Genomic DNA, 19,877 nt, shown 5'->3' on the forward strand with positions numbered 1-19,877 from the left:
CTTCCAATGATTAGTTAGCCTTGGAGGCTGTGTATTGTGACATATTTATTATAAAGTTTAAATCACAACCATCATGAAAATGTGATCCATGAAATAGAAGCTCACATGGATAAGGAAAAAATTGTTGTGTATGCTAACTTTGTGCAGCTAAATCTACCACAGACATCAGACAACCATGTCTTACCAGCACATGAACTTAAACAGTGATGAAGAAGTGGTGAGAAAATCTGCAGCAGGTGGACAGAGGCAGCAAGCTCTTGTGTTATTGAGTGCCACCTCTACATTCACAGAGCATCACAATAGACCTCTCCTACTGCCCCCCCTCATCCTCCTCCACTAGCCCCTTCCACTCCACCCCACCTGTGTCTGTGAAAGGTCAGCGCAGAGGAGGGTCCTAACCCCCCTCGCAGAAAAAACCCACAGCTCCCACTCCACAATCAGCCCCAACACTGGATCCCAGTGCCAGGAAACTCAATCAAAGAGGGGCTTCAGAGGGCTCCAGACCTCTCAAAACCCTCCATTGTCTCCTGAAGGCTTCCCCACACCGCAGCCGCTCTATATGTAACACTGTAAGAGGAGTTGCTCATTACTGCCCGTCCTCGGTTCCACTTTTTTTCCTTTGTGTTGCTGACAGAAGAGTCCAGTTGCCAGGTCGGACCAATAAAAGAGAGTGCAGGGACATTAGAAAAAGGAAAAATGAGAAAAGGATTTATTTGCAGGAGTGCTTGGTTACAGAGACACATATGTTGCATGTGTAAACGCTGCATTTTCACCTTGATGTTCAAAAGAGGAATGCAATACATGAATCAGTCACCTGCTGTGTCACTGACTGACAGATCTTTAATGGCATCTGTTTAAAATTTGCCATTCATCCCACGAGTTTGCACGTATTGAGTGATAGACACACCACAGCACAATGTGTGTGAATGTCAGAGCAATCCATTATCACATAAAGGAGGCACTATGTCGCCCCCCCTCCTGCTCTCTCTCTCCTCTCTCGGCCCCTCCTCAGCTCCATTCAGATACGGCAGGTGAATACAAATCATTTCCCCTCTGCTGCTCTCGAAAAGGACTCACCATCCAATTTCAGACACAGAGGACACAAACAATAGTCCTTTTCAAAGTGTGAGAAAATCAAATCATGGCAGGGTTTTACTTTTTAAATGAAAGACACAATCAGGAGTTTACCCTTCTAAAATGCTGAAGAAGTTCTGAAAAATAGATGAAGTCTTGTCAAAGGATTGGAGAGTGGTAATGTAAGATTCTGAATGATAGTGCAACAGGTCAAACAGAAAACTTTCTAAGGAAGAGATAGTGAGAAAAAAGTCTGTGGTTCTGCAGATCAGGCTTGCTATGAGATGATTTTTAAACTTTAATACGGTTTCAGTAAAAATCAACAGTTCACTCATATCTGTTTTTGAGAACAACATAAATTGAATTCAAAAGAGACTCATTTTTGCTATTTTCTCACAATCAAAGTTCTTCTCATTTTCTAAGTAGCACAATTACAATGCAAAAGCTCTCTTTCTTTCACTCAGAGTAGCTTTGGGACAAAAATAAAGATGGAGAATTTTTAACAGATATTCTAATGATCAATAAAATAATAGACAGCATGGAAGCACTGCATTTTTGACCTTTCTGCAGACAAACAAGGACAGCATCACAACACTTAATTCCATTCCCCAACTTCCTTTTTTTAGCTACTTTAAATTCAGAGTTTAAAAATATTCTTTGAATTTTTCTATGAATGCTTTAATCTTATGGTCTTGTACAAGGAAAGCCTGCAGATCGTCCAAGTCTGACATGGTTTCAGATTATAGTTTCTTTCTGTCCCCAGACAATTCATGAAAATGGCAGTACAGCCTACTTCTAACCATTTTTAGGGTTTCCCTTTTGCACATGTTCCTCACAGATGGAGGTTTTCCCTGTCAGTCTGCAAGATCCAACTGTTTTCTCAATGGTGGCATGATATAAACATCATCATCTCGCCAACTTGCATGGAGTGATTTTTGGTATTAGTGGCTGTGTTTACATACCAACTCCAACCAAGTTTAGCATACTTCACTAGTGAGCTGGCAGGAAAGAGGCCTTGGAAAAAGTCATAATGAGAAATTAATTAAGAATGCATGATATTGGATTTTTGCCAATTTCATAATATCAGAGTTTACAAATTAATTTTAGCCAATACCGATATTTACATGAAGTTCAGACTTAAAACTTCAGCCAATCTAAAAGTGGCCATAGGAGACCACTTTAAAGTTTAACGAATGTGGATTCAGTTGATCTAGATCTGTTTGTTTTGCACAGCTTATCAGTTGTAATAACAGTGAACTGTCCATATCCTCCCATTATAATCTTTTTCACCTATTATCTGCCAATACTGTTATCATGCCAGTGGTAAGCGCAAATTTAGCCATACACTCATGCAGTCCAACCTGAACATTTTAGAGAATTTCCTGAATGTAGTGCATGTGTGAAAGGGTCTTAAGGTACTGTTTAAGTTGTGTGTTTAATCAGTCTGTACAAAAATTAGAAAGATGAGCAGTGGTTGTAAAACTAGTACCACAACTAGACATACGTAAGTGTCCCTCATCAGATATTTTCTATCAAATGGTTGGTTTCAGAAAGTTTAAGTCATGTTAAGAATGTTGAATTTGTGCAGTTTTGATGTTATTTCTAATAAATACAGAAAAATCTCCAAAACCTTCAGATGCTCAAATGTTATCAAGCCCACATTTCCAAAAAAAAAGAGTTGGGATGCTGTGAAAAAACAAATCCTACACTAAATTTAAGATTGGCATTTTGTTTTCTTTGTGTTGTGTTAAAGTAAATCTGGTATAAAATGCTTCTATCAATCATCCCAATTTTCGTAATTTACATTTACATGTTAAAACTTAAAGATTATGGCTCAATTAGACAATTTTACTGGATGACTCTTCTTGTCTTGGTATACATGCACAGCAGTGGAACTGATTTATTGTCCAGAGCATGTCTGACTCTAGTGATATGCACCATTTCAGCTGGTTACTATAGACCTTCTTCTGGCTGACTGCTAAAAAGTAGGCAAGCAGCTAACCGCTTTTATGTTGAATTGTTAAAGACTTTACAGCCCTGTGCATGTTGTACATACTCGGTCTTTAATTTTTAGCACAATTCAAATTATGCCATGCCTCTATATCAATTTCAGTTGTGCCTCTATCTTATGGTGAGATTCAAAGCCATATCAATACACAACTCTTGCTAAGCTTAGCATTTAAGCTGTCGAAGCACAGCACAGGGACTGCGGAGCACACCCAGAACTCATCAGGCTGGCTCAGACTCTCTTTCTATCATTATTTACCTGAGTGACATTATACCAGTCCCCCCTTGATGACCTGGGAACCTGGGAACTTGCACACAGTTATGGATGACATATGATGAGCATAGTGTGACATGAACGACCAAAACAACTGTGTAGTCTGAGCTGGCTTTTAGACTGAAGCATACAACTTCAAGACTGAATCAAACTGCATTTCCATTATTAAGTCATGTTAGACTAACATTCTCATCTGTATTTTAAAGTCCAGATTCAGTCAGACTAACACGGTAATGAAAAGGTAAAAGTGACACAGTGGGAGGTGACCAGACACATGACATTTCTCTAGCCTGTCAGGGGATGAAAACTGAATCCATGAGCTCGAATCTACAAAGGATTGACCAAAATGACACCCACACACGTGCAGAAATGGCACATAATGTGAAAACTGAGAGCGTGCCAACCGCACTGGTCCAAACAGTCTTTTTCAGCCAAGTCTGAATGAGCTTTGATTACACTGGCTTCAGCTATGGCCACTCCATTTCACGAGTCATGTTTTCATATGCTAAACAACACAAACAAACCCAGGGGAAGAGCACAATTCATCAAAGTTAGCTCTGAGTAAACTCTGACTGTATGTGAAGAAGTGCTGCCTCTGTGAATTTCATTAAAATTCTTCTCCGTTGATTCACAGACTTCTGCTGGAATTTGATCTAATTAAGTTCTGAGGCGGAGAAACTTGTGATATTTCACTGTGAATGAAATAACAGAAAGACGGATAACATCTCTCTTGAGCAAATGGAAGCACTTTTGTCAGCAAGTAATTGGGTGACCTCATTTTACTTGATGCATTGGTTTTCATGTGAAATTAAAGAAAGAATTTCCAAGACTAAAGAATAGGAAAAGCCTCTGGTAGTGACTGACTGTACATGTTTCTATCCGTCTCATGGGTCCACATGACTGAAACGTTGGCTAATGACTATTAATGATACTAATGAAGGACTTAGCTTTCACATAAAGAGAATCTCCTTCTATGCTGTGAAACTCTCTTTACACGGCAGAGCGTGTCATTTAAATTCACCAGAGAATAACAGAGGAAAAAAAGCTCTAAAGTTTCTCCTTTGACATTCATCATTTGAAGAGTTTGCCTTTCATTCTTTGCCCAGAGGGAGTCACAGCTCAGACAAACAGCGCTACATCCTCTCAGATCGCCCAGCCCCATCAGAAATAACAACCCCGACAAGATCTGGTCCATCAGCCCTCGTTTGTCAAATGTAGAATCCGGAGGAAACATTGCTCCCATTTAACACTAACAGTCCGAGCCAGCTTCCGCTAACAGCCTCTGTCCTGTGTCTGCGCTTGACAGGACGGGGCTGGGCGCTAATGCAGGGGCTGACTCTGAGTGTTGGATAATGGCCGACTCAGGCTTTAAGAAGGGTGTGGGAGGTGGGACTGTGTTTGCAGTTAAAGTCTGTTTCCGTAGGTCGAGGACAACGGCTGGAAAAGGTAAGTGTTACAGTCTCCAGGGAAAGGATACCGGTGGGTTTCTGTATCTCCAGGGTCACATATGACAGAGAAATGATTCACTGCATGTAAAAGATAACAGTTCAGTATCTCTGCTGGAAAACATAACCTTGTATGTTAACATGACAAGAATAAATAGAAGCATTTTATGGTCGCACATGAAACGTACAGCAAAAATATTACCCTCCTAAGATCTGAGCTTTTGTTTGTAATGCATTTTTAGTTTTCTTGCTTATTTAGGATTGTAGGACCAGATAAGTGTAAAACTCAGCCTGGTCTTCCAACAGGAACTAGTTTTGACCAATAATGATGTCCACAAATCTCCTGAAGGTCCGGTTTCTGCAGAAAATACAGCACTGGATGATGGACCCAAAGGACTCGTTAGGGCCAGACATCCACAGAGTTTCTACTAAAAGTTCTGAATTGATTGCAAACTCTCCTTTCCAAAATCAACACTAATTCCCTATTATTTCAAAGACATTATCTAAAATTTACGTGAAAATTCTTAAACATTTTTAAGTATGGAATATACAATAAACAATACCCCAAAAAACTCTTCAAATAATTAACAATAAAAATATTCCCCAAAATTCCATGTAAAACACCAAAAAAATCAAATAAATCCCCTGAAATTTCATATCAAATTCCCCAAAAAATCACAATTATATGAAAATGACTGAAAATAACCACAAACATCCAATCAAAATCCCTGACATTTCTATGAAAATTCTTGAAAATTTCCCTGAATTAACAATCAAATCCCCAAAAATTCAAATACAGTTTCCAAATTCCCATGAAATTGCCAGTGAAACCCTTCAAAATTTACAGACATATTCCCAAAGTTTCTTTGAAAACACTTGGAAAAAGTTAAAGCAACGTCTCTAAACATTTCAAGCAATTAACTCAAATTTCGATGGACTTCTGGAAAATTATCTTGAAAATTCTAAGAGCAGAAATTATTACTTTGTTGTAGGAGAGCTAAAATGTAATTTCCTTATATGTACCATTAGGGTTGAAGGAGGTTTAACTGTTTCAGGTAAAGCAGGTAAACACATCGTTGACATCACACAGTACTGTCCAGAATTTTAGGCATATTTGGGCCAAAAAATAGGGGAAGTAAGGTGATGATGTAGCATTAAGGTGCCTGAGGGCAGGAAGGAGGACTGACAAAACCCTGGTTATGCTCTGGATGTCCTAGGGGCACAGAAAAGAATCCGTTGAAAAAATAACAAAGTTCACACTTTTAGGGATGAGTAAGGCGTGGATGTGACAAGTAAGTGACGAGTAAGCATGGTCTTAGGTACCATCAAAGGGGGCAGTAGGGTTGCCACTCGCCCTTGATTGTGTTGTAGATGTCCCAAGGCCCAAAAAACACCAGAGGTCTTCAAGCATATTACCAGGGGTGGAAAGGCCCTGCTGTAAGACTCTTGAACCCTCCTCCGGGCTCAGGCTGTGGCACATCAGACCATGTGATGAAGCCTTAGCACCCTTCGTGTCTAAAACCTATGCATATGACTGCATGAGCAGGGTTTAGAATTGCTGAAATGTTCAACTTTTTCTTAAACTGATACACAAATACGTTCCAGCAGCCTTGTGTGCATGTCTGTGCACCATGTACTGAGGCAGTTATTGTCAAAGCAGGTGGCCCAGGTTTGGATTTGGACTTGGTACCTTCATTTCCCACTCACACGTTTCTCCAGTTCCAGGCTCCATCTACAGCCCCGTCCACAATAATGCTATAAAAGCTTAAAATAAATCTTTTTAAAAAGCAGCGAGCATAACACGGCTTTGGTCCTCGTTGTACTGGTTGCTGGTTCAACTCTTGCCAAGCAGCTGTTTGGTGAATGTCATCCTCCCTCTTTGTCTTTTTTCAGCTCTCCATCAAATAAAAGCCGACAAATTAATCTGAAAACATTAATTTTCCAATATGTATTGGTAGCTGGGCTGCAACAAGTCACTGTTATTGGTATCAGTATGATAATTTGCAGTGAGTTTGTTGTGTCCAGCTGGTTGCATTCATCATTATTTTAGCAGCTGGTCTGCCTCTATGCATGGCGGTAGAGAAATGTTGAAAAGAAAAATCATATTAAAGACAGTCTGTTGCGGCTGTTGAAACAGAAACCACATGACTCATAAATCATAGCTGAACTGCTCAAAGAAAAACATCAAGGTCACTAACCTTTGTCTGGTTTTAGCAAGTGCAGCTTTATGAAGAGCAGATCAATGCAAAAAAAAAAAAAAAAACCCAAAAACTCAGTACAACTACTTTTTCTTGCCAACATTTCCTCCATCCATCCATTATCTATACAGCTTATCTTGCTCCAGGTCAAAAGGTGTTGGCAAGAGGTGAGATACAACCTCGATTGGTTGCCAGTGCTCGCACTGAGACAAACAAATTGGCAATCAAATAAAGACGATTTAGAGTCAGCATTAGCCAGGAGTTCCAAACCAGGGGCTTCTTGTTGTGAGGTGACAGCACTAACCACTTCACCAAAGCAAAGCCCTCTAAAGTGTTTGGGATTAAAAGTACTTCACTGATACTCAAGACACTGATTGGAAATATTGCTTAAATAAAAAAGCTTTTACAATCTTAATTACTGAGTCATTGCAATGTATTTTTCATAATTAACAAAGACTCCCATTTTATACTGGACACCTGTGGCAAAGTCAGGTGTTTCCTAATGGTGCAGAAGTGTCAAACATCAAAAACAACAATAAATCACCAGAAACAGTGATCACTGTGTGATAGGCAACATCTTAACACATCTGACAACATCTACAACATATAAACTCTTTCCAAGGGCATGGTGGGAAAAAGATACAACCCAGATGTTAAATGGCAGAGAGCAGATCTTAGTAAATCCAACTCTGAAGGCCATTTCACTCAGAATAGAGTTGAAATCAACTCTAATATGTCTAATATATTTAACACTGAGGTTCATGTCTCAGATTAAGCTGCTACTTTTAAACAGGGATTGTTGTTTTGAATCTGTATGATTCATATATATATTCATCTAAGTGGAATTATACTATTATTATCATTTTATTTCAAATTAATTTATTGAATTTATTTGTTATCGTGACGATTGACTCTGTTACACCACCTCTAAGTTAACTGAGGTCATTTGAGTTCACTTTTTTGGCTGCTCTGGTCTGTCAGCTGTTTTTACCACTTTTAAGTGGATTTTTGATTGTCTGATTTAATTCAAACACTGCCCTAAGTGAAAATATAACTTTAATTTTTTTTGACAATTGATTAAAGCAAAACAGAGCTATTACACCATTCTGAGCAGAAATGTGATTTAACGGGTTTTACAACAATATTGGCTGTACTGAGTTAAATGGAAAAAGTTTGAGATATCTAGCTGTTATTCAGTTTACTTCAGTTATTTATGCAAACAAAAACAACTGAAACTCTTATCTAGGTAATTATGAGTATCAGATCAGGACTCGGTATCGTCAAATAGTCAATATTAAAAAATCGGATCAGGATCGGAGGCCAAAACTGCTAATCGGGACAACCCAAGTTTAAAAAATAGATCTGTTATCTATCTTGTCTGACACCTCCCCCGTAGCAGTCATAAAAAACAACCAAGATATGAAGAAATACAAATAATGAGAAATAATCAGGCCACACAGTTATGGTCAGGATTACTTTCATATTCCATATTGAGGCCTCTTAATCAATTTACCCCTATGAGGAGCTTTAATGGTGGAATATAGTACAACTAATGTGGAAAAAAAGTTAATTGAGGCAGTTATGGAAGGCATGAATTGTTAAATGACTCCCTTGATTCATCAATCAGATTTTCCAGATAATCATTAGTTGCAGCTTTGCTTGGTAATTTGAGGGCTGATGTTATCTGGCATACGGGAGAATCCCACAGGCAAAAGTCTGTTTATAGCTAGCTGTTTCATTGTGCTTTCTCATTTCATATCTATCTCATTCCCTCTCTATTTCTCACAGCAGGTATGGAAAGAGATTTCTCGTTAGAGGGGGCTGAGGTGCAGGTGAGCGAGGGGTTACATCTAAATTCAGCCATTTGTATTCCAGCACACCACCCAGAGAGCAGCCTGTTTATATTGATGAGCAGACAGGCCTGGCCTTGGACCAGGACCTACACCTAACAGCCACATAAATCATTTGGTTTGTTAGAAGGTCTTTCCCCACATAGATCCCACCAGCCTATGACACTGTGAGGACAATCCTCTCTGTCAACACTTTGGATAAACAGACCACAGGGATTTTTCTGACGTTTAAGAAATGATTCATATGCAAATAAAGCAAAAATCATCAAATAAAGCGAGATTGTTATTTTGGGCTTTGAGATAAAAGTTTAGTGTGAGCAATTAAGGTGTGTTAAAAAGTAAACGAACATACGCCTCAAGGTTGTTGACTGCTTAGCTTTTCTAATGAGATGCTTCTATAAGCTTGGCTTCATCTCATCTTCTCTGATCTCTCTGTGCAGGTAACAAATAAAAGCATGAAAGGTACAAGCACCTCTTTTTGAAAAATATATCTGTCCTCTAAGGGTCAGTCAGCTATTCTGTCTGAACATCTCTTTCCTCTGTAGCTCAAATGAGAACTCTATCTCCATGATACATTTTAAATAAGAATCAGTGCTTTGAAAGAAGGCTCTGGACCACTTCTTTTTTTAACAAACGTTCAACATTTTGGTTATGCATGCTTAGACTCTTTGGGAATTTACCAGCCCATTGTAGAAGTAAAGGGTTTGCATGTAAGGTGTTTAATCCAGGTTTAGGTCCATATGGGTGTCTTCTTCTCCATACAGTTTTTTGCAAGAAAACATTCAGTAAAACCTTCAGCCATCAGCTTGGAATAATCAATATGCTTGTGCAAATGTAAATCAACATAATTTCAGATTCAGACTTGCACAAATGTATTGATCTCAAGGGGGGGATTAATTTGCAGTTTACCCATGATCCACATAGTTTAAGCAACATTCAAATGGTATAAATGCAAACACTGATAGATGAACAGGCAGAGGTCTGTGAAGGATCGCAGGATAAGTTACCTCCCATAAAATACATATTAAAGACAGAGTATAAAGATGTGAAGATAGAAAAAGACCCAGAACTCTGTTTCACAGATGTTTGCATCAATAATAAAGACGACAACATTACAGGAGCTTAAAGAGGAAGTCATTTAGAGAATGTTTAAATATATCAACAGGATTTTTCTCCTGGCTTACATGTGTTTAAATAAGTGTTTAAATCTAGCCTTAAAACACAATTTTCTATCATGTCCCCTGGATGGCTGAGGGGTAATGAAATATGTTTTTAACATGAAATGTGGCCCAACTGTCAAAAAGAAAAGCTGAAGTAACAATTAGCTAGATTCTTGATTTTTCTCTGAACGTAACAGAGCAGTAAGTAATGCTAGCATCTGGACTTCCCAGCTGGAGAATCACTTTACAGCAAAATTGGCACTGGAACAAAATTTTAAATCACTTGCAAGAACGCACAGAACATAGGAAGGAAGAGTTTGGAGCAATTTGATTACAATAATAAAGTCAGACGAGGAAAAATTAGACTGAGTAGAAATACTGGTCTCTAAATCTACTTAATCAAATGTAAAAACTTTTCCACTCAAAGTTTGCTTTAAGTACTGAGTAGCTACTGAGGAGCTGTGCAGTAAATATATCTCCAAACAGCCTGTTCAAGTAAAGACACACGTCCATACCAAGTCAAATGAAACAGCTGATTTTGAGATCTGACCTGTAATCATTCTCTTAATATGTACTGACTGTCATGTGTTGTCAGGCAGCCAGAACCTCCTCTTTTAACTTTTAGCTTTAGTTTTTTAACTCAGTAATGGATGCTTTTTAAAATGTACAAAAGTATATCACTTCTTCCAAATTATCCTCAAGTAAAAGTAAAAACACTGATTTTAAAATGAACTCAAAAAGTAAAAGTGCACAAAAAAGCTTCTCAATTATAGCAATCTGAGCTAAAGTCATTAGTTACTTTATAACCTTGCTAAAAGCAGGAGGAAACACATAGCCTAGCTGTTTCCCAGTAAAGCTCCAGCTTAGAGCTCCTTGATAAACTCTGTTTACAAACACATTTTGACTTTAGCGGTTGACCTTTCAAGGTTTTGCCACAGAAGGGTTCTGTTACATTAGGACTTAGCCTAGCTAGCTTTTTTATATCACCAGTTTTTTAAATACTTTTATTCAGCTTGATTTGTACAGAAATTGAAATGTAAAAATGACATGGTGTGTGCTAGGAGTCCTGCTAGGTGTATCCTCAGTTTTCAGACTCATGCTAAGCTAACATCACTGTCTGCTAGCTTTAGCTTAACATTTTAGGAATGTGGGGTTGTATGAGGTATTTGTCAGTCATTTGGCAGTCTACTACCTACATGAGATGTCAGTGAGCTCGCCCCCCTTTCACAGGAATCCAACCTGTACGGGAAGACCATACAACCCTGCACATAGGGGCAATTTAACCCCCAAAAATACCAAATTTGAGCAAATGTGATCTAAAAACCAACATCAGGGTGAGCTCATGCTCTACTTAGAAATTTTGCAATCATTTTGTTTCATCATTATTTAACAATGTAAATAATAACAATTGTAAATATGAGAATGTATCAATAATAACATGTGACTCTAAGCAAGGAAGATTACATGCATCTATCCAAAAAGAAGGAGCTGCAGTGGTTTGACTGTAAAAATATTGAACAAAAACTGTCTGCATTGCTACACTCTGAAAGAAAAAATAAACTTGTCACTACAGTAAGCAGGCAAACAAAGATAGAGGTAAAAATCGAAATGCATTGAGCAGGTCAGGTTAAACTCCTCAATGCTGAGCCAGGTAATTGCTCACAGAGAGGATGAGTAGTGAGGGTGGAAACGAGGCCTGGAGGAAGGTTGCACAGGTGAGAGAAGGTGAAAGTAGCTGTGAAAAGCAAAATAAATGTTGATGCAGAGAGCCAGATATAGACCGGGGTGTGCTCAGACTCTCCAGGCTGTCTGCAGAGACGTTTGTGAGTCATTTGTGCATGAAGCTGACTTTCTCCACAGGCCTGCAGGATGGAGAAGGAAAGCAGGAACCCCTCAGGAGGGGCCTCACAGACCTCTCTCACATCACTCATCCTCTCTCTCTCCCTCACTGTCTTTGTATGCATCTATTCATCTGTTTGTTTATTCATGTCCTTCTTTCTGACACTTTAGCTTGGGCTCTCTGCACCCCCTGTCTCTTCTTCACATACACTGAAAAAAACGCACTCACAATCCACTCCATCACGTCCACACATGGCCTCCTTTTCACACACAGCCTCTTTTAAACGTAACGTGCACAGAGAGGAGTGTTGACGCAAAGAGCCGTCAGAGGATTGCAAGGCTCATATCAAAGAGGCACCTAAGAAGTTTCTAGACATGTTCATCTGAAACAACGGGTGCTGGGAGCAGCCCAGGGGCCGTCTGTGTTTGTACGAATCCCTCTGCTCATCTTCAGCTCATCTGATCTCATGTAATGTCACTGCTTTCTAACAATGTGTGAGGAGGTTTCTCTCTCACTTACACAAGGCAATGATACTGTTCATGAAAACATGTATGGACAGGTGGTTATTTGAGAAAAAGTCAGTAGCACATAGTCAATTTTTTAAACCTGGAATCACGTGTTTTAAACTTTCTACACAGATTAAGAATGACATGCAAACAAAGAACGTCAGTCCGCAATTTAACTTCCAAGCCTTAAACTAACTTAGTTTATTATCAAAAATATCTCCTCATACTCAATATTAGGTTGCTATTACTTTGCAGAAAAAGCTTGGCCTAATTCTTCGACCCACAGACTTCAGGAGAGAGTTGGCATCTCGCTGCCGTTGCTCTGCCAGGCCTGTACTGAAGCCATCTGCACTTCTTGCTTGTTTTAGATGCTTTCTGCCTTCAGTCTGGTCTTCAGCAGGAGAAACACATGATGAGCTAGAATGAGGACAGGTTGCTTATTTAAACAATCAGAGTTTGGCAGGAATGTTTGTATTGTTTCAACCCTGCAGACATCTCTGAAATATGTGAGGCTTTTTTGTGGGTCAAGTGTCTGACGTTTCATCCAATATTGCAGAATGAGAGACAACAAGGTGGACACATTTTTCAGAGCATCAACACTTTCGGGGGTTATGGGGGTAGAAAATATTGCAAGCTAAAATGAAAGGTCTGTCTGAATTGCACAAATACACTGGGTTTCCATTGTATTTGCACAGTTTAGACCATGTGCAGAAGCTTAACAGCAATTTTGGAGGCTAAAAGATGTTGGCTGCTGCCTAGGATTTGCATTTTTCATCAGTAAATTAGTTCGATCAGTATTCCTGGCTACCATTACACAATGAAGAATAAAGAACACTCCAAGCAAGTCAGAGAAAAGGTTATTGAAAATTAAAAGTCAGGGGATGGGTACAAAAACATTCCCAAAGCACAAGTAACATAAATCTGCCTAGATCAGGCAGTACTCGGAAACTGAGTGACCATGCAACAAGGAGACTACTGAGAGAGTCCACTAAGACACCTATGACTACTCTGAAGGAGTTACAAGCTTCAGCAGCTGAGATGGGAGAGACTCTGCATACAACAACTGTTAAATAGGTTCTTATAGTCAAGGTTTTATGGGAGAGTGGCAACAAGAAAGCCACTGTTGAAAAACTCACACTAAATATCATCTAGAGTTCACCAAGAGGCATGATGGAGACCCCATGGTCAAGTGGAAAAAAATGTTCTTTGCTCTGATGAGACACATCACCACAAACACCCCATACCCACTGTGAAGCATGGTGGTGGCAGCATCATATTGAGGGGGTGCTTCTTTACAGCTGACCCTGGAAGGCTTGTAAAGCCGGAGGATAAAAGGAATGTCCTGGAGGACAATCTTATTCAGTCTCTGAGAGAACTATGGCATGGGAGGAGATTTAAATTCCAGCAAAACAATGAGCTGTAGCATACAGAGAAAGTTACACAGATTTAAAGACAACAAGGTGAAGTTTCTGGAGCGGCTGAGTCAAAGTCCAGCCCTCAATCCAATAGAGAATTTGTGGCTGGACTTCAAAAGCGCTCTTCACGCCTGATTTCCGTGCAACCTGACAGAGCTTGAGCAGTTTTGCAAAGAAGAATAGAGTAAAATTTCAGTGTCCAGATGTGAAAGTCACATTGAGACCAACTGACAAGAGTTTAATTGTATTCTTATGTCAAAAAAGTCAAATTCAATCGACTGTAATTGACTTATAAAATCAGTAAAACCATTAAACATCCGAAGGGGTGTTCTTTGTTGTGACAAATTGTATAAAAGTTTTAAAAGCAGGTACTATGGCAGCCCTAGTGCAACTAAAATGCATTTAAAAGTGTGACTCAGTACTTTAATAACCTCAGAGCTGTGTTTTCATGTCAAATTTGATGCAGTGAGACAGTGCCAAATGGAGATTCATCATTTCACTTACACTGTCTGACAGCACTCTACATAATTATTCTGCATTTTGTAACTCCATCTCAAAGACTTACAGTCAAAATCAGCATCCGTGTGCAGCAGGGACTATTTACCTCCATGCTTTATCAAAACACACAAACACAAACAATGCCAGCACACTCCCTGATGGCCACGTGAGAGACAGCACTATGGAGGTAAACAGAAACCTCTGCAGCCTTCTATTGAAGAGCCTGGGCCCTAAATGCAGCCGCACACAAAGCCCGCTTCACGCCTCGTTGTGTTTGAACCCACAAATTCAGTCTGCAAGCTCCTGAACGTGGCCCTGTGCGAGTCGGCCATTAAAAACTGTGGACTCAGCCTCTCTGGCCTGCAGCACACCTTCACAACAACAACAACAGGCAAACACAGTGAAGTGACGAAAATCAGAGGTAAATAAAAGACAGAAATAGGCACATATGAGAGCAAAAACCCCCCGTCGTCGAAAAATAAAACAAGCGTAGCACCCACAGCGGAGGCGGATGAGCCCGGAGCCGTCAGAGTCCCTTAACTCTCCACTCGGCTGTGCGTGAAGCCTCATTCTCTCTCTGCCCGGCTCTGCATGCTGCGAGGCTGAGGTGGGATCCCTCCTTCACACTTAGCTGAGCGGTGGACACACATCACACTGTGTCACCTCCTCTCACAGAGCATTAGATCAACTCCCTGCTGAAACGCACACTCACTATCAGCACCACCACACAAGGAAATGAGCCACAGGGTTACTGAGGGTCACTCAGAAAAAAATAAAACCCTGCGAGTCAGAGCTCTGGGCTCAGCCACAGCTACTTTAGATTTTAATTGTGCTGCTGCCATTAGGGAACTTTTCTACTTCTGTGCTCCATTAAAACACATTATGAGTCAATAAAACACAAGCACCCCGTACAATTTAGCCCCTAAGTGCAATTTTGTGATATTCAAGTATTGACGCCCACTCAGACTGTGCTACCTTAACAACAATATGCATCAAACAGACAGTTGGACACTAGAAACACAGTGTGGTTTTTTTGTATTCACTGCCAAACCTTACTGCCAAAATGGCTGCCGACACTCTGCCAGTGGAAGAACGCCAATCAAGCAAGCGGTGACCTTTGCCTTACAGCGAGAATAAAGGAGCAGGCACCTCAACTGAGACAGAAAAAGAGGAAGAGTTGGAGTGGTGGAAGGACCGCCGAGGGACCGCGTAGCTCCACAGAGAGTGTTATTATTGACACAGTCTCATAGATGAAGATATGTGGACTGGAGAGCACGCCAAGCATGGCAAACAGGCTGACATTTGTGTGTGTTCACATCCTACGGGAGGAGGGGGGCGCCTTTGAGGAGAACAAGAACGTTTGATTCTAGAAAGTCGAAGTTCATGCTGTTTTGGGAAACGGCATCGCTGGGGGAAAAGGATTCAGAGTTTGATGGAAATGTTTCCAACTTACCACCGAAATCTGAGTCCCCTCTCTCCTCCTCCCTGGCTGGTTGTCTCCGTCTGTTTTTTCTTCAATCTGAGGAAAGAAAACAGATTTGCAGTTTAGATTTCTCTGATCTCCTTCTGTGGGAACATCAAACCAACCATAAAGATAAATCAAATCTTTCTTAATAAGCTTTGTAAATAGAAGTTTAATGTGCATATTTCCCTTCATATTTGACTTGACAAGACGCCTCCTCCTCCGTGTTTGCTTTTCTTATAATCAGCTAAAATCCTTTTCAAATTGGAAGTCCTTTCTCTGTCACCGTCACACCTCAGATTACACACCAGGAAATCTCTTCATCACATCAAACCCTCACACCCATGAAAGGAGTGATTTCTTTTAATGCATAATCACCCACCAGTGTGTTGACTCTCTGGAAATGCTCTTAAAACGCAGTGAACAACAAAACAACTGTGACGAGTGTTAGTGACAAACATCGACGCTGTGTAAACTAAAGAGTGAATGTGGATTTTTGAGAAGTAAGAGTGTGTAATCCAAACTGATAGACACAAAAGCCTATGGCTGAGAGCTGGAGGAGAGACGCATCTTATAGCAGAGTCTCACTTCTCTTGTCTCTGCTCCCGGATCTGTTCGCCTCTTCAGTGCTTTACATTCCTCTCTTATCTACTGTAGACCTCTTTCCTCTCAACTGATTTTACTTCTGGTTTCTCTATGTTCAAAACTATCTTTATTCTCTACATCTCTCCCTGCTTTTCCGGTTGTAGCTCTTGTTCTGTAGCACACCAGAACCAATGCATGCTCCCCTCTCTATGTGAAGAGATCTCATCTTTGAAGGTCAACGATAAGTCACATAAAAGGAGTGATTGGAGGCGATTTTCAAGACTTTGGAGATCCATAGAGAAAATCTGGTACTGCTTTTTACGCCAACTCCCATACCTAGAGGGAAATTTTGCCAATGCCAAGCATCCCTCCCACACTAGTGCCTTACATATGTACAAAAGCCTAGATTTGCCTTTCACACATGTAATTCTCACTGGGAGATTACCTCTGTCTAACATGCTCGGACTACTCAAAATATGTGGGGGAGTTTTCTATGAGGTTGGTAGTTTCTAGGTTAATAAAAATACATGTATTAAGAAAATTATAAACTGATAACTGAGTTCAGTAGTAAATAGTATAAAGCACCAACATCCACAACATCATCACCTGCCTACTCTTTGAGGTGGATTTTTCAGACTATAAGCTTCTACTTCCACACATCTGTGGCCTGTTGCACCAGTTATGCTGAGGTATGTTTTAAGTCATGGTGTTAAATCAACACTAAACTCCATGTTAAAACTAGTTAAGTTGCAACACTTTTAAGTTAAGTTGCAGCATTTTTTGACTTCACTGACCAATCAGCAAAAAGCATTTTTGAATGCAGTGTTAGTACTAGTTGCAGTGCTGCCTCTTTGCAACCTAAGTGTTGGTAATAACTTGTGCTAACTGTTGTTAACTGACAAACAGCAACAAAAATGTAAGTAAAATATGTAAAAGCACTGTGATAAGGTAATAATGAAGATTCACCCTCAACCAACTGGAAGTAAATTAAGGCTATGTTTACACTGCAGGCCTTAAAGCCTAATTCTGATCTTTCCTGAGATCTGATTTTCTTTGTTTGCCTGTTAACACTGCAGTCAACTTCCAAAAGCTCAGATATGTATCAGATATGTCTGATTTAGAACCACATATGAAAGTGGCCTGAATCTGATGCGAAAAGTTCAGATTCAATGTGACTTGCGCTCTTCACCCTGTCAGAAAAAATCAGATACGAGTCACATGTTAGCAAAAAAATCAGATTCATGTCACTTTTAACTGCAGTGTGAACGTAGCCTATGACAACATTCAGGAAAAGTTGTGTAACTGTCAATAACATGAGGTAATTTGATGGAAATTTCTTGCTGGATGGCCAATTTATCTCCACTCATAGGAACAAAAGTCCCAAGAAAGTCATCCTACAGTTCTGGGGGGTGAAGGAGAACACATCGCTGCCACAGCCACAAAACCTCTTCCTCTCATCAAGTTACCTCCCCTTTCAAATGATACATGACAACTACAGTATATTTATGGATGTCTTCACACCAGGTAGGTGGTAGCTGTAATATTTCAGCTGTATCTTAAGCTTACAATAAAAATAGTGCTGTATGATGTGGTAATTACGTGCGATGGTGATTGTACTGAAAATATTGTAATATTTTGTGATTACAACAGAACACCTAAATGGTATAATGATACTTGTTTGGCTATTAAGGAAAAATAAAGGGCATAATGACAGTTTTAAAGTACATATTTCTGAACTCAAAACAAAACAAAAAAATTCAGTCAAACTAACGTAATAATTTGCATAATAAAAGTTTGCTCTTTTTTGACAATAAAATTAAAATAACAGGTGCTTCTACGCAGTGCCGTAGTGGTACGATTGTTATCTTAAAGGTCTTTGCATGCATTTTTGTAAACCTTTCAAGTACTACTTAATGAAAAATAAAGTCTTTTATGTGGTTATGGAACTGCACAGCCTGACACTGCATCTGTGATTAGATAAACTGTGCGGCACAGCTTAAGAATTTTAACTGGTGCAGAGTGTAAACACCATCTTAAGTTAGCAGTTCCGATTAAACTAGACAACATGTGAACAGGGATAAGTATCGAAATCCTGAACCAACATGGTACATGGTCTGGGACCAATTCATCCAATATCTACTGGATCGAATTACAACACATTCATTCTGATACCCTGCCATCCCAAACAAAAGTTATAGATTGTGTGAGATTTATGTGTCAAGTTACACTGGTTTCTTTTTCTTATCCCATATTCAACTCACATATTACTAAGAAATTCCTGCAACTCATTCACAATACCCTGACTGCTTTTATTCTCCTGCTGACTTTAAGCACATTTGTCTCTCAAAAGTAAACAAACGATACCCACCCCTACATGTGATCACAGAGCTGGTGCAATCCAGAGCTACTCATGCCGACAAAGGCTGATTTGTGCTGGCTTGTATTAGAAATTGGAGCTTCTCCTGATATACCAATGCTCGTCTGCCAAATAAAAACACAAATCTCTATCATTTATTTTCACAGACCAACAACAGACTCTCTCTAACATGGAAATATCAGAACTAGGGCTGAATGATTTGTGAAAATAATCTTAGCTGGATTTCTTTTTCCAATGTTGTGATTGCATTTAATTTTGATTGAATCTAAATTCTGATCAACCGCCCAGGCTTTATCAGATCTCGTGTGTGATTCGTAGAGTTTAGAGTCCAAATACAAGGCTGAGGGTAATAAAATAAAGTCAAAGTTACCTTGTTCTAACCTCTCCCAACCTTTCCTTTTGTCATTTTCTCTTCCCTGCCCTTTCAGACATCCTTTGCTCTTCTTTTCCTGCCAAATCCCCCCTCCCTCCCTTCTCCTCTGTTCCCTTCTTCTGTCTCAGAGTTCAGTCAGAAAAGGACACCCTGTCGAGTTACATAACGTGCAGACAGCCTTGGGGGACTTCTAAAATTGATATAGTGGTGTTGGCCTTCAAAGATCTTCAGTAAAATTGAGTATTTTTTGGATGAATTTCTCCATTATTGAATCTTTTTCTCCTTATCCTCACTGAGATGCCAGGAGAGACAAAGACGTCCTGTTCTAATTCTTCGTTTTCTCTGATTTCCTCCTCTACTTGGATTAGCATTCCTCCTCTGTTAATATACACTGTCATATCATGTCTTTTTGCTTTTGTTCCCAATCAGAGCGTTTTTTTGCCTATAGGTCAGAAGCACCAATGCAGACAGACATATGAGATGATATATACACGTGTCCTGACATGCGTCAAATAAAAATAGATATCCTTCTACAAGCAGCGTGTTTTTAATCCAGAGTTGTAATATATATTAGATTATCAGACATATCATGACTGGACAAATCTGAGCGATGAAATCAGGGTCACAGAGTAGATTCTGATGCCCCTTTCTGATATCTATTCTCCTCTCCACCTTCAGACTTTCTCCTCCTTCCTTCATTTTAGGCCCAATTCTCTCCTCAAACACAGTCACAGTGAACACGCTCTCACCTACCAGAATCGATGGGCAAAATGATTGAAGCAGCCAATCCAATTTACTTCTAGCAAAGGCTTA

The 19,877-nt window shown here is 39.7% G+C and overlaps 1 protein-coding gene across 15 annotated transcripts in view; it reads right to left on the reverse strand.

The window, feature by feature from the left end:
• LOC121515374 (neuronal cell adhesion molecule-like) overlaps positions 1 to 15,780 on the reverse strand; it is a 70,987-nt gene extending 55,207 nt beyond the window's left edge. For all 15 annotated transcript variants that reach the window (XM_041796102.1, XM_041796109.1, XM_041796099.1 and 12 more), the window contains exon 1: positions 15,721 to 15,780. The gene's annotated coding sequence lies outside the window, so the exon portion shown is untranslated. The remainder of the gene's footprint in view (positions 1 to 15,720) is intronic.
• Positions 15,781 to 19,877: the final 4,097 nt, after the last annotated feature.

The sequence above is a fragment of the Cheilinus undulatus genome, linkage group 9 (assembly GCF_018320785.1).
Source record: "Cheilinus undulatus linkage group 9, ASM1832078v1, whole genome shotgun sequence".
Classification (NCBI taxonomy): domain Eukaryota; kingdom Metazoa; phylum Chordata; class Actinopteri; order Labriformes; family Labridae; genus Cheilinus; species Cheilinus undulatus.